The sequence below is a fragment of the Pinus tabuliformis genome, chromosome 1_2 (genome assembly GCF_031772625.1).
Source record: "Pinus tabuliformis cultivar Carrire ecotype Pingquan chromosome 1_2, CPIR1, whole genome shotgun sequence".
NCBI lineage: Eukaryota > Viridiplantae > Streptophyta > Pinopsida > Pinales > Pinaceae > Pinus > Pinus tabuliformis.
The window spans coordinates 34,946,943-34,963,660 of NC_142298.1; the positions used below are offsets into that span (position 1 = coordinate 34,946,943).

The window sequence follows — 16,718 nt, forward strand, 5'->3', positions numbered from 1 at the left end:
ACATTCCATTAGGAGAATGGATCATCTGACGATAGTAGCTTGCTGTACAGTTTCCCTCATGTCATTTACCTGCTGGCTCATGTTTATTCATCAAAAATTGTATACAGTCACCTTTTTGTCTTAAAGATTGCAGAAGTTTTTTTTAGGGTTTCATTGTCACTTAGGTCTAGGGTTTCATTAGGGTTTCGTCAAAAAATGTGTGAAAGTGTCCAATAATTACCAGCAGGCCGTGAGGAGGTTGCAACATCAATAAATTTTATCACCAAGCATTTGAAAATGTTTTTTTTCCTCAAAACTCTGTTTTGGGAAAAAAAAAACAGAGTATTTAGTTTTTATTGTAGAAAATCATAAAAATTTTGTTTCCCGCATTGTAAATTTCTTCATCTACACCCTGGTTTCTTTCCTCAACCCCAGAAGCTCCAACACCTACAAAAACAAGCAAAGCTCAGGTCATTAAATTCATCACAAAGTGAAAAAGCAGTGAAAAGTCCAAAAAATAGAGTTTAGAAATAAAGTCAAATCCAAAACATTATGAAAGTGGGTTTCATGAGCCAAAATTTCAAAATCTCTTTGTTTATAAGCTATTCCTTCATTTGACAAGTTCATTTGCAAAAGAGAAGCAAGACAGAGCAATTTTGGTGAGCAAGTGAGAAATTGGGTGAAAATCGCTGTAAGATTGTCGGCGCGGCGCATATAGCCGGCGCGGCGCACTGGGCCTCAGCACTCAATTCATTTTTACAAGGGCGCGGCGCATTGGGCGTGCTGTGCGGCGCATACAGCCAAAGAGCCCGAAAAACTTCCAAACTCGCTCCAATCGCCCCAAATTGCATCAATCGGTCTTGATACAAGTAGGTAGAATCTTCAAAGTTGTTTTCCATCTAAGTTTGATGATGGTTTGATGGTGTGTGTTTTATGGTGCTTGTAAAAAACAATCAAACCCTACTATTTAAAGAAAATTGTTGCCTAGGGTTTGAAAAACTATTTTGCTACCAAGCTCATCATCCCTCCATTACTCCTTATCCCATTTATGCCTTGATTTCATTGTTCCCTAAGTTCCCCCACCCCCCTAAATTCTCTAATCCCTTATCCCAAGTTCCCTTTCCCAAAATCCTAATTGTAAAATCCCAAACCCTAACCCTTTACAAAAACTCCCAAAATATCCCATATTTCCCCAACAAACTCTATCCCAATAGTCCCTAAATTCCCATTATTTTTCCCTCTCTTAACAGTCCCTTGTTTCATTGTTTTCCCTTGGTAGCAGAGGTCAAATGATCATCAAAGGAAGTCCAACACAATTTGACACATCAACACCTATTTCTCCAAGCCAATTTGTCTATCAGCAGCAATGGCATCTGATCCTTCATATGATTATGAAGAGGAGATCCAAAGTGACTCACCCACAGAGGGACATGCACCCGGGAGGCCTCATAGTGGTGGCAGACATATCAGAGAAGAACCTACCACTCTTTCCGAGTTGCAGGCCTACCCTCTTGCCATCTTTTGTTTCCAGCATCAGTCATGTTATGAATTTTGCGAGAAGGTTTCTAATATTCAGTTTCATCATGAGTGGCCCGCTTATTTGTGTTGCATTTACATGGTGATCAAGCCACCCTTGCTGATGTTACTTTCACATTAACACCAAAAACCATTTCATTGGCAACCGGCATACCAAATATTGGAGAACTATGGAATAAGAGGCAGAAAATTGACCGGCAACACTATGAACCATATATCAAACTCGATTTTTTGAGACAGCTCTAGAGAGTATTTCCTTTTCGGTTTCTCAAGGATGAGTATGCTCCTTTAATGAAACTCATCACAAAGTATTTCACCTGTGGGGGCCGGTTCTCCCACTTGTATGCTTATCACATCAGGCTGCTGATGCATTTTACTCGGGTGTGGATGATGAACATTCCTTATTTCATATGTTGAAACATAGAGGAGATGACCACTCTTGTGCAACACAAGACCCCTCAGCAGCAGTTCAACAATATTTATCATTTTTCTCTCATCAAAATTGTGGTTGTTCATCAACTTGGTTTACAGGGCATCACTTGGGATGACTTCATCTCTCGTGAGGTTTTTAGAGCTTCACAGAGACCTTCAGAGGTTGGGCATGAGACATGTGGACCTTCTTATCAGCAGGGCCATGAGACCGCTAGTATGCTGGTGTTTATCTCTTATCAGAGAGGCACTAGACGGTTGTTTGCAGCAGCAAAGTGAGTGTTATCTCCACCCGGGGTGGAAGGGGCCTCGCTTCCTCCATCAGCACAGTAGGTTCAGGACCGAGGCAAGAGGCCTCTATAGGAGGAAGGACCATCAGGTGAGCGAGAGACTGATTTCATCCTCATTGAGGGTGATGATACTGACATGGGCCCACAAAGTGCAAACCTTAGAGAGATCATCAAGGAGAAGCAGGTGGACATTGATGCCTTTTCCACCAACTTGGATAGAGCCCAGTGGACTATACAATATTTGGAGCAGAGGAACAAGCAGCTTGAGGATCAGCAGGTGGTTATGGAGTTACAAAACATTTGGCAAAACCGCCAAAGTGCCCGAAGGAGGAGGGTGGAGTTCACTTCCTTGGAGCAAGAGATCAATGCCGATAGGGAGTCATGGCTCGAAAGAGTCAATATCCACTTGGAGAGGAAGTTGGAGAAGGCAATAAATGAGAAGAATATGCTTAGAAACTTGTCATATCATTACTTGTCCCGGAACTTGGTGTGCCAAGCGAGAATCAGGAATTTGAAAGCAAAGCTAAAGAGAGCATCAAAGAGGCAAAAAGAGGATGAAGGACTTCAAATCTTGGCTGAGGCTTCCTTGGCCCATCACAACACTTGATAGAGAAGACTCAGCCCAAATTTCAAGAAATTTGGAGCAATTTTTGCATTTTTGTAAAATTTTGGCACAAAAAACAAGTTTTTCTACCCTATGCGCCGCGCCACGTGGCGCTCGCTTTTGCTAGAGGCTTCCAAATCTCAAAAACTTAACATTTTTGGATTTTTCATGCAAAATTACACTTGTGTACCTATGGCCAAGAAATTTGGGCAGGTTTTGAGCCCTCAAAAGGTCAAAAAAATACTCAAAAAATGACCTCACTGCCCCTATTTTGACACACAGGAAGCAATGTTGGGAGCATGGACTTTTGGAGGGGAAAATGGAGGCCAAATTGAAAAATTCCACTTGGGTTGGAAAGTAGACAAGTAGACCTTTCCATCAAGAATATCTAGAACTCATTTGGACACCGGGAAGGCCTCCAAAAGCGGGTCCAAACAGGTGCTATGCATAGAGAATCAGGCGCGGCGCATAGAGGAAAAATTGCCAGTTTGACCAAGTTTTGCTCTGTTTTTTGCCCAGTTTCGCCTAGTTTGACTTTTTCACTTTCCTAATGGAAAATTTATGATGTAATTTGATGAACATTGATGGATTATGATGTAAAGATGTTGGATTTTCACTTGTATAGGTAGATTCATCAGTTTAGAGGTTGTTTGAAACTGAATGAATCAATTCCCTTATTTCTAGAGGCATGCTGTTATGTTGCCTAGTTTCTAGTTCTCAGTTTAGAATCAGTTGGATCAGCCCCTAAACTTGTGAGCTCGACCCCTAGAGGCAAGGATGAGATATGTTTGTCTATATTATGTTATTTTTCAGTCATTAGCATGGTTGGACTCTTGAGAAAGCCTTGAGCTTCATTGTACATTCATTTTTCAGTATTTTGGCTAAGGAATTGAGACCAGGATTTGCAACACTCTTTGGGATACATGTGGAAATTTGTCTTGGTACAGTGCTTCTCCTTGTGATTTTGAATTTTTTTATGTGATTGCATTATCTATCTTATTTCTTCTGAACTAAACAAACAAGAGTGTAAGTAGAATTCATTGAAAGTGCAATGCTCTACTTGAAGTTTGCTTTAGTTGTTTGATGTTTTCAGTTGTTTGAGGAGGATCCATGATCACCCTTGCCCTTTTCAACCCCTCACCTGTCTTTTCCTTCCATATCACTGAAATTTAAGTGCCAAAACGATTACCTACCTTGCCCTATCGAGATCTCTGCAGAATTTAGCCTCAATCCCCGCACCCCAAAATGTGCCTTTCCCACTGAGCCAACAAAACACTATTTTATTCAAACAAAATCTCTTGCACATATACCTAGCCTAAAATCAGAAGATATTTCAGTCATCTCAAGCCCCATAGATCATCATTTGCTGAGATTGACCCGGAGAGAGCCCTCTCCTGACCTGGTAGGGCTAGCTACCATGCTGAGCGTGGTTTGATGTTGGTCCTGGATCCTACCTTTTCAGCCTGAGGTAAATCTAGGCTCTAACAGGAGGAATGAAAATCTATGTGCCAACCCGAGAGGAGGATGAATCCTACCCTTGAGTATATTATAAAGGAGGAACTGTAAAAGTTGTTAGATGTAGGGTTCATTTATAGTATTTCAAATAGTGAGTGGGTGTCCCCTCTTGTCAAGTACCCAACAAACTTGGTAAGTGGAGGATTTTTTTTTTACTATAGGGATCTCAAGAAAGCTACAAAGAAGGACAATTTCCCTCTGCCTTTCATTGATCAAGTCCCAAGTGGCCTTGCAGGGAAGAAATTATTTTCCTTCCTAGTTGGATTTAGTGGGTATAACCATTTTTAGATCAGCCTTGAGGACCAAGATAATACCACATTCATGTGATTTTTTTATGAATGCAGGGACTGTCCTAGGCCATTTCATAACCAAGGAGGGGATCTAGGTTGACCCCAACAATGGTGTCATCATTAAAAGGGTCCATATTGATGGGCCTCTAAATTATACACAAATTAAGGCCCATATAACCTTTATTAGGCACATGAAGGCTATCTTAAGTCTCTCCTTCTCAACTTAATAATGTTTTTAGCTTTAATATGTTCTTAGGAAGGTTGAGAGCTAATTGCATATTATGTGCCTAATATGATTTATTTATGTCGAATATTGAGAGAATATTGAGTAAATTCTAAATGAAATAATATAGGGACTTACTCCATACTTCTGGATGGACCAATATTGGATAATAAATTAACTGGATATCATAAAATTATTGACAAATTATGGAGCTCCACTAATTGAGAAAATCTAGGAATGTGTTCCCTGTTATTTAATGAAGATTCATAGTGTTGGGAACGAAATCAACTTTTTGAGGGATTTTGGAGGGGAAAGTTGCATCCTTTCAAGGAGGATGATTCCTCGTCTATTTGTATAAGTAAAAATTTGAATTTTCCTTAGGGGCATGCATTCCTTAGTCTTCTTGTGGAGAAAACTTGTTATTTCGTAGCACCACTTTCATTTCTTGCAAGGATGTACTTGGATTGATTCAAATAATGAAGTTTGGTGCCATTTTTAGCTTCTCAAACATGGTTTCCTTCATAGGACTTTGAGTATCCTTGGGCTTGGCCATCCTAGGGGCCTCAAAGCCCACTTGTATAATCTCTTTATTTTCTTTGAATGATATTTTCACTTTCATCTCTTATTTATGCATTTACTATTCATGTTTCTTTGGTTGTAGGTCATATTAGTTAAATTATTGAAGTGAGTTGTTTTAAAGGCTATTTACAGAGTCACAGGAATGATTCATCCTTAGAACAGCTCTGAAAATTCATATTTATCATTGCGCTACTTGGATTGATTTACTAGTTCACAAATCTAAAATTTTTGGAAGTCTCTTGTAGCAAAATAGGTGTAATTTTATGCTATTTTTTAGCACGTGTTAATGAGGATGTTTTGAGTTTATTACACTTGGATTAAGTCCTAAAAACATTAAAGTTAATAACAAAATTTACCCCATATCATTTTCACATGATTAGGTTAGTAGTTTGGTAGGTTAACTAGCTCACTAATTCTTGAATTTCTGGTTTTTACAGTAGTAACTTTTTGTTATTTTTTTAGCACATGTTTACAGGGGTATTTTTGAATGATTCCACTTAGAATGGAGTCCTAGGACATCCTAATTAATAACAAAAAATTTCCCCATCTCATTTGCATTTGATTTTCTTAGGAATTCAGCAAGTTATCTTGAGGAGTAGCAACCCTATCGCAATCTTGTAGCAGTCATGTACAACGTGTAAACTTGACCAGATTTGCTCCAAAAGCTTGGTTTTTGTCTCTTAGGATTGAATAATGACCCTATTCTCTTAATACAAGATTGAGGAAGACCCAAGAACACTTTGAACCTACCTTTTTCTCACTACAAATACAATTTTGCAATTAGGATTAGGTGACAGATTTCTAAATTGAACGATAATGATGATTTTCTTATGAAATGCATATGATTTTTGTTACTCTAGCCAAGTCCCTTTGAACATAGTGATTAAGAGGGTGATTTTCCCATGCAAAGTAGATTAGGCCTATTTCTTTGAATTCATGCCCTTAGGATTTCAATTACAAAGTGTTGTTCTTGCATAGGATTAGTTTCTTTTCAAAGAAAATTTTTACATTTTGCAATTAGACTAGTGTTTACATTCTTGCAAGTAGCATAGAATTTACATTTATGAAAATAGCCTAATATTTACATTTATGCAACTAGGGCAAGCATCATTTCCATTTCCTGCAAATAGAGTAGCATTTCCATTTTTGCAATTAGTTTAGGCTTGATTTCATGATATTCACTTCATTGCATCATATCAATGAAAGAATGACACATTGTATGTTGCACATATAGTGCCGACACCTCTTAAGTTTGTACGAACCTTGGGTTGGTAATTTAAGTTGGTAGCCTTGGGATTTGCAACATTCTTGTTGCAATACCAAGGCTCATCACTTTTTGGGGCCGTTGTCGGGGAGGTGTAAAAGTATGCATTGTTTTCTTCCCCAGTTGATCCATTTATGCAAAAACAAAAAAAAAATTGCATTAGGAATATTTCATTTCAGAAAATTGCATTGCATTAGCATTCTTATTCAATTTTTTTTATAAAAACATAATAAATTACTTCTCCAACACCAAGCCCCCCATTTGACCATGTGGTGTGGGAAGAGCCACATCACCATCCACTTTTGCAGTAGAAGAAGATGAGGTGGAAAGAAGGTAGAAGAAATGGATGGAGATGTTGACAATGAGGAAGATCCTCTTGGATTTCCCTTCCAAAATACTAATTAGTGTTCATATGAAGAACATCCCTCCATCATTCCATCCCAACTTGCATGGTATGAGGTCGAAGGATCCAGAAACCTTTCTCTTTGAATTTGAAATACTTTCTAGATCTTATAGTTACTTATTAAACACTCAAAAATTGTGATTGTTTCCAACAACATTGAAGGATAGAGCTCTTAAATGGTTCATGAGTTTAGGGACTAATTCAATAAAATCATGGAATGATATTCAAATTATATTTCTAAAAAAATATAAAGATCATGATATTAAGAAGAAATCTTTAAAATGACTCAAAAATAAGATGAGAGCCTTGAGGATCTAATAGAGAGATTCATGTATAATGTTAAGAGGGGAAAATTACATCATTTAGGACTTGACACACTAAAAGCCCTCTTACTTAGAACAATTAGGAATGAGTGGATTGATCTCCTTGATCTTATGAGTAGAGGTAATGTATACCAATTACCATTTTAAGAAATTTTTGAATTATGTAAGTGCATATCAAGAGGAAGGGAAAGAGTAAGTAAATCGACATCGAGATTGGTAAGTCAAGTTGAACTTGGGAATTTGCTTGATAAATTTAAAACATAAATTCTTATCAATCCAAGTGAACAATTAGAAATGTTAATAATGCAAAATGAGAAAATATAAGATGTTGATATTTGTGTTATCCATGCATAATCACATGCTACTAAATATTTCTTGTAGTTACTAAGGTTGAATGAATTTTACCAGGAGGACAATGGAGCAAGTCAATCACCAAAGAAACTTTGTGATGTAGCTCCAAGAAGACCATGGCATTTGATTCAACCTGTAGGTGTGAAGCAAGAACCTAATTCACAATTTCAAGGTTATGCACATCCATCTCAGAGCAATTGGAACACACCCTTTCCTTGGCAACCTTGGCCATCTCAACCCCAAAACCAATCTTGGAAACAAGGTTGGCAAGGGCCTTATGGGGGAAATCCACAATATGTTCCTCAATATCCCCCATACCCAACTCCATGTTATCCATACCATCCACCTCCACCACAACCATAGCCTCAACCACATCCATCTCAAAGGTCCATTCCCACTCAACTACTTGTACCACCATTTCTTGACCCAGACAACGAAGTAACTCAGCCCACTTACAATGTTGAGGTACAACACTTCCCAACATCTCCTCTTGATATAAATGGTATTCATCTTAGCTTAGGAAAGTATTTCAAAAAAAGGAGATTCTCTTGATGTCATTGAAGGAAAACATTTAGAAAAGGAAAATTCAAATGAGGACACCAAAGAATCATGTGTTGCACTTGATGGAGAGTAGACATCATAAATCAAATATTGAGAAAGCTCCATCATGTTTACCATTAGATCCTCTATGTGTTCAAGATAATAATCAGCAAAAAGAAAAATATTTGAATTTCATGGTAGAAGAGGACACAAAATGTAATCCAAATGTGCAAGCGAACCAAGGGCATCGCAACTATATTGAAACCTCATTCCAGACAATCACCAAGTTTTAGCAAAACACTCTTCTTCAAAAATTCTTGACATCAACAAAGTTGTTGGTCTCTCACATTTAGGTACATGTTAAAGCATATATTTAGAGCCTACACATGAGTTTATATGTCATCTTGATATGCACATGGCTCCAATGGAAGTATTCCTATACTTGAAAGAGATTTTGTTTATTTCAAGTTGAGTGGGATAGAAAAACAAGAAATACAAAATGGAAAAAGAAAAATAAGAGGAAAGGGATAAAATCTCAAGTGAAAACCTCTTTTGAGGCGTCTAATATTGACTCACTAATTGAAAACCTCCTTTGAGGGGCCTAGGCAGACCTACTAGTGGAAAACCTCAATGAGGCAGCTAGTAGGCCTAATAAAAAAAAAAAAAAAGGAAAAAAATATTTGCTCCATGTATCTCTCTCTTATGAATGCAGGTGCTCTCCAACCTTTGCAAGCAACAAGAATAATTCAACACCAAAAGAAAAAAGTTGAAACCTAGTCAAAGGAAGTCAAACTTGGGCTTTCTCCCCCTTTGCCAAAATTATCCAACGGGACCAAGGCCATGTAAATCCATGACACACATCCATTTGCATGACATTTCCCATCATTCCCAAGCCTTTCCCACTCATTTTTCTTGTTGTCGTAAAGTGTTATAGGAAAGTTTTGTTTTGCTACAGCACTGTCAAAACACACAGGGCATAAATTATTTTGACTATATCTCAAAAACCATGAATCATTTTGCTGAGTCGTTTCATGGAGATGTATAAAGATGATGGTAACATGCTCAAGAAATTTCAGCAAATCCAGTGCACATTTTTCGAGAAATTGACTTCCATCACCTATAACCATTTTTCATTTTTTCTAAAGATTTGTGCATCCATTGGACACGATTTTTTATGGGGAGATGCATAAGAATGATGGCAATATGCTCAAAAAAATTCAAGTCAATCCAATCTATTGTTTGAAAGATATGGATAAAACAAATCTGCTATAAGATTGTCCTAAAATGATACATGATTGACCAAAATTGCTACATGAATGTGATCGACATAGAAAAATGGTTCATATCTTATGTTTTTCATCTAAGAACAAGAGGGGGGGTCCACCACACCCTCATCATCCATCCTCCACACCATTTTTCCTCTCTTCCGCCCAAATATCCACCTTTATCCATCAAAAATACCCATGTTCACGCCTTCTCCCATCCCTTCCACTACAAAAAATGCCTTTGATCCTTGTCAATAGATTACTCATGAATTATAAGTATTTTTAAAGGTATAACCTGAAGGAAATAATGATCCTAGGAGGGTCTATGTGTTGAAAATGCAACAATAAATCTTGATTTAATTTTGTCCTTGAATTAAATTAGGAATAAAATTGTAATTCCACATGATCACAAGACAACGTGTACGAGTTAACTAAGTTAATTTGACTTGGTTGGCTCAATTAATTCAAGTTGAGGGTCTAACTTGAGCCATGTATATTGTCTCCTACTTTGTAGGAGCCCTGATTGATTTTATTTTGAGTTGTAATTAACTAATTCTTAACTGAGTTAAAGTCAGTTAAACTAGTTCCAACTGATGGAGGAACTAGTAGGAGGTGAGACAGTGGCGTGTTGCTTCATGTATTCAACCAGTTAACTGATGATTCACTCATAGATAACTCATGCATGTCAAATCTAAGAGTTACCCAGTTGAGATTGGAGTTCAAGGGCATTGTACTATCAGTGGTATAATCATTCAAATTGTACAGGTGGTGCATGCAGTCAAAGGAAGTTCTATGGGGATTGTGCAATTCATATTGAGGAATTTCCCTAATTAATAGGGGATAAATCCCAAGGAAACAATGCAAGGAAATAGGGACTTGGGCAAGCCAAAATTTGGTTAAGTATTGGCTGAGGCTTGTCTACAAAGTTGTGAGACAGATAGAGATAGTGTAGAGGTTGCTCGGGTTTGAGAAAGCCATTATAATCTTCTCATATTTTCTGACTAATGCAATATATGGATAGCAGGGGTTTTTAGTTGTGGCTTTCCCCGGGAAATCATTGTGTAATGTGTTGATTGAATTCTTTCTCTTGTATTCTTCATGATTTCACGATCATTTAATTGTTTCCGCTTATGAGTAGAGTAGATTCAATTCCTTTGTTTTAGAAAATTTCATAAGAAGTTTGAATCTACAAGGAATTTCTACTCTACGTGACTACTAGAGGAAGACACGGAGTCTTGTACCAATTTGTACATCCCCTGTCAAACCTTAGCTAGAGAATTAGATTTAGAATTCAGTCACCATGAGCACTTGAGGATTTCAATTTAGATCCTTCAATAACCATAGGACCTATTGTAGCTACTACAACCACCCTCCAAAATTTTTCCCATGCTTAGATTTTGGAGCCTCCCTTCTATCCACGGGGACTCATCATTCACCGTCGTCAAGAATTCATGCTATCTTAAAGACTTATATTTCATGCAGTCCTTGTGATGTCTTGTTTTGATCCCTACTAGAATATTTTCAAACACGAGCTATCTATTGCCTTGACTTTGTAGCCTTGTCGGTCTTCCCTTCAGAAATTGTGCAATCTTGGAAGGCAAGCCAACCTTGAGGATCTGAAGTGCACAATCTAGAGAGGCAGACTGACCTTGAGGATCTGAATTGTGCAATCTAGAGAGGCAGACCAACCTTGAGCTCAAAAAATGTGCAATCCTGGAGGGAAGCCCGACCTTGACCTCAAAAATTGCGCAAATTATCCTTCCCCTTAGAAAATGTACAATTCACTGAGGCAAGGAATTTCCCAACCCCTTGAGCCTAGGAATTGTGAAATCTCCTTTGTCAGTGTGACAAAACAGTTTCCCGAAAAATCAAAGTTGGCATCCCCAAAATAAAAGAGTTGCCCAATTGATGTCTGGTTCAGTCCACTAAGCTACTAATTATGACTTTCGGACAAGTGGCATTTTTTTCCTTAATTTTAGGCATGTGCATCAGAATAGATCTATATAATATATGCCCCTAGAGATCATTTTCAAATTCGATATTAGATCTCTAGCTTTCCTAAGGAGATCAATGAACTTTCGGTGGAGTTTGTGATGCTTTTCCAGGTGAGTTTGCTTTTGTCGCATTTTATCACTTTTCTGTCGCTTTTTGTCATTTCCCTTCTATGAGTGTTGTTTTACTTGTTTCTCTTCATATTTTTTGGTGTTTTATCTTATATTAGCTTGTACAAGTGTGGTTCGGTCTTTCGTTCACTTTTTAGAAGTGTCACATCAGCTTCTTGTTTTTAACCATTAGAGGTGGTCGTTTTGGCGACGTCCTTTGCATGTTGTTTTTTCATTTGCATTTTGATCTTCTGCACTTGATCTTCACTGATCTATCTTTCCCTTAGTCATATCTACACTCTTACTTACACCATCACTCAAATCTTCCACTTTCCCATCCTCTTCCCTGACAAATCTGCCCTTTTACTTGGCCAGTAGTTGCCATGATCAATTGGGCATTACGCAATTCCAAGGCTCAAGCCTCATGCTTGGCCTCTGAGACTATGTCATGCACAATCCCTGGCTTTCCAAATTGCACATTACTCAATTCCATGGCTCAAGCCTCATCCTTGGCCATTGAGACTACGCAATGTACAGTCTCTCCCATAGTCTACCCAGGCTGAGACTGTGCATTGTGCAGTCTCAAGCCACAAGCCTCTCCTTTGACTGTTGAGATTGTGAAATGCATAGCTCGTGAGGCTAGTCTCTTCCCTCAGTCTAGGAATTGCATAGTTTTCCCTCTTAGTCTTGTGTTCATTGCCTTGATCTTTCTTTGTGAGTCATTTTATTGAGCTAATTTATGTTTTCCATGAGTGAATTTTTCTCCTACAAGTACTGTAATTTTGAGAACTTCTCTTGATCAGTTATTATCATTAAGGCTCCCAAGAGATATGTATCAAAGAACACTAAATAAAGCAGCATCAGGGAGGCAGTTAAGAGTGCTACAATGAATTTTCCAGTTTTCTCAACCACTCAGTTTTTTATAGAAAAGGAGTTAGGCATTACATGGTAGAAGGTGAATGAAGTATTCTCAACAAAAAGCTTCAAAGTAGATCTTGAAAACCGACAAGTTTAAATCAATGCCCAAAGGCTAGGAGTACACAAGATTGCATGCAGGTACTAGGTTTTTCCATGTGCAGAAATTTGCAGCTAGATATTGTCCCATATGGATAACAATACCATGACTCTCAATAGTGTCAATGGACAGAGGCTTGCATATTTTATGGCATATGATTTTCAAAGTACATATCATTTGATGCTGCTAGAATATGACATGGATTCCCATTTCTATGTAGTCACCATCTACTTGAGCACAAAGGATATCGTCAAAAGTTGGGTGAAAGAGCCTTCCAAATTTCGCCAAACACCCTACAACACTTACATGACCAAATCTCTCAGGAAGGCTTATTAGTACTTGATAATCTTATGTTGTTGGATCTATGGCCAAAGTAGTATTGAAACCTTTCCAGAATGCTCAACATTCTTGCTTAATTAGGTTGTGAATGAAGGAAAATCATTCAACTAGTCAGATTTGTTGGCTCAAAAATTGAGGACCCATGTAAATAATGTTAAAACCCTCCCATGGGTAAGCAATCCAGGTTCTACATGTCTGCCTACTTACTAGATGTAATCTGTGCTCATAACTCTTTTCTTGGCATTAGTTGGACCTGGTCACTAAGAGAACCTATCGTGCATATTTACTGCAAGCTACTTTCAGAGTGTAGTTACAAAGGAGTAATTGAAAATTTGACTACTCACTTCCTCATTCCATTGTACAAGGTAATCTATCAAGACTAGCCACCTTGCATGTCCCATGGGGAAATAAAAGCAGTGTTAGAGTTAGCAGATTGGTTTTCCTCAACGAATGGCACTTTCCTCAGAGTGTTTGGAGGTAATAAGTTTCCACATCTTCTGTCGAGGTATGCCACCTACAAGTTGGTCACACAAGAGGTTTCTTATCATCTCTCCACAGGATTATCAAGAATTTTGCGCAAGAAGAAGAAGGAACCTTGCCTCGTTCTTTCTTTGCAAATTGGATTGTACAAGATTAATAATTTGAAGGTTGTAAACACTAAACGCAAGGAGATAGAGAAATTCACATTCGTTCATTTGGACTTCAATTTTTACTATTCAAGGAATGTTTGAAAATAATATTGTGCGAGGATTCATTTCCAATGGCCAAGCGTGTTGGGATCAGCCCAACTTGGTCTAGTTTTGGTCAAAGACTTCGCATTTTGAGGAGTGGAGCGCACGGAGTCCGTGAAGTTCTATTCACTGCGCGATGTCTAGGGGCTTTGGGGTGGGTCAAAGCCCCTAATTTTGTAACAGGTATCGGGGTTTCAACTCAGTGTTTTTTCGAATCCATAATATGTGGACCAAAATTTTGTAGTAATGAAATTTATATAAGGAGACGTAATGCCTTGTTGAAGGGAGATAGTCATATGACACCTAGATGAATTGAACATACTTTCTGTATTTAGTCTATATTTTGGACCTTTAGGAAAGGTTTCGTTGCTCAGTGCGCGGAGTTCTTGGAAGAGCCTACAGCTGAATGTGTAGTGCGCTTGTAGTTGGGTGTTTAGGTCAAGAAGTTGTATGTATTGAAAGATCTATCTTAATAAAGAAGATGAAGTTTTGGTGAAGTATTGTATATCTTTATTCTTATTCTGTGTTCATATGTAATGATATTCATGTTTTTTACTTATTTATGCGAAAGAATACATGTTATATTGTTCTCTGATATGTTTACTAAATAAGCACAAATATGTGAAGTAAAGCATTAGTGTGAAGTATTTTATGTATGCAAAGTTGTAGAACAACATAAAATATAAGAAAACACACAGGTGCCACAATGCGATATCCCTCTGGCTGCAGAAACCTGGTTCTACAACCTCCCAAACCACTTCGGGTGAGACTGCGATCTGCCTGTAGGTCATTGCCGAATGGGCCAGTGGTTGAGGGTTTTGTTGGTGCGCATACACTTTGAACCTAGGTCCAAGCCCCTTCAAATGACAAATGGTTCCATTGTCAGGACTGGGATCTATTTGAGGGATATTTTTTTGCATTCGTCAAAGAAGGAAACCCAGGAGTGGGTTGAACAAAAAGAGCGAGAATTTGTAGTTCAGGAAAACAAAAATCCGCAATTATCGACTGAAGCCTGGTTGCAAAAGTATCTCTATACAGAACAACACGAGATCTTCTTCCCAACGTTTGCTAACAAACTATATGAATGGGTATCAAAGTTGACTGAGCATAAGACTTGTTTCAAAAACAACCAGCCTACTACATGGAGCCCTGAATTGATATAGTGACTCAGGAATACTAACAACATGATCTCAAGAGCAATTAATTTTTGGATTGACAGTATCATGGGAGGATTTATTAATGAATTCGCAATACACACGACTGTCTCTTACAACGAAGCTGAGAAAATATCTTTCAAGGGTCTGTGAGGTAAGTACCTAAACTCTTTGAAGTTGTGGATTAAAATGCTTTTGTGTGAAAAGGGTGTACTACGAATGCAATCAGATTAATATTTGGATGAAGAGGGAATAAGTTTGAACCATGAACAAGGTCTACATGAAGTGGGAAGTGATATAGAGTAGGGCACGGGCCAAAGAAATTTATTGAGACTGACTATAGTCCCTTGTTAGGTGGGTGTGAGAGTGAAGACGAAGGAAGTAACCCCGTAACCCCGCAGTATTTCCCCTCCCATCCTGAAGGTGCGTCAAAGTTAGGAGTTGATAAAAATCAAGGCATGTTTGGGATTCCCCATCCATATACTCCCCTTACCCCCCATCCCCCTCTCCATAATTCCCTTACGCCCCCTCCCCCTAACCCCCCAAGAAGAAAAATGTGCGATGACATTAAGTTGCCTATCTTTAGAGGCCTTGAATCAGAGGATCCTAACCAGTTATGGTTTGTAGCTAATGTAGTATGGAAATCAAGAAAGATCACTGACGAAGATGTAAAGAAGGCACAACTCATCACGATGCTACGAGAAGGATCGCTGACATGGTACATGAAGTATTTTGCAACTAATCAGGCTGCTTCATTGGATGATATTAAGAAAGCACTGGTATCAGAATTCAAGAAGCCGAAATCAGAATCACAGTGCATTACGAAGCTTAAGGAAATAAAGCAGACATCTACTGAGTCTGTGTAGGAATTAGATCAACGATTCAAGGTATTAATGGGACAAGTAAGATTTAACATACCCCAGAACAGCATAAAAAATGGTTTATAGTTGTGTTGTTGCCACATATTAGGTTACCCTTGACACAATAGAGATAGTGACTCAAGCTGAGGCATTGGAGATCACAATGAAGCTAGAAGCCTCATCGATCAGAGATACTCATGCAGGAGTACAACAAATTCAGAATCAGCTAGCAAATTTGATCTTGGAATTTCAAGATTTCAAGAAAGGTAAAGAAACTAGATCAAAAGTATGGTATACAAAATGAAAATCGGAGGGCCATTATAAGGATCAATGTCCTGTGTTCAGAGATTACTTGGCAAGTGGATCACCTAATGCATTAAAACCAGGATCAATTTTGTGGTGCGAGATTTGTAGAACGAGAGGCCAACATCGCTATGAAGATTGATATTTATTACAAAAGGACATATAGACCCGAAAGAATCTATTTTGAAACTTTTGTACGTTAGTGTGCCATGATGAGAGGAATTGTCAAAGTTATGACTTGATGATGGAGCACATTTTTTATTCTTATAGACTGCAATCTGAAGGACATACACATGAGGAGCCAGGTCAACATGCTGGTCGAAGAGGATTCCAAAGACAAGGACAAGGATGAGGACGAGGATGAGGAGCTCGTCGAGGACACATCCAGATTATCTATTATAACTATGGACATGTAGGACACTTCGCAAGAGACTATCAAAACCCTACTACAACCTATAGCTACTGCAAATGTTTTGATCACGTAATAAATGAATGTTCAGTTCTTATTGCAAAGATGCAGAAGAAAAGGAACCAACAGCCCACAACAAATATTCAAATGATGATCGTTGAGCCAAGGAAAGATGAACCACGCATCAACATCGTAACAAGGAGTGGAGCTACGA

The 16,718-nt window shown here is 38.3% G+C and overlaps 1 pseudogene; it reads left to right on the top strand.

Annotated features, from left to right (window-relative positions):
• Positions 1–16,511, top strand: part of LOC149204280 (mannosyl-oligosaccharide 1,2-alpha-mannosidase-like) — a 56,307-nt pseudogene extending 39,796 nt beyond the window's left edge.
• The last annotated feature ends 207 nt before the right edge of the window (positions 16,512–16,718 follow it).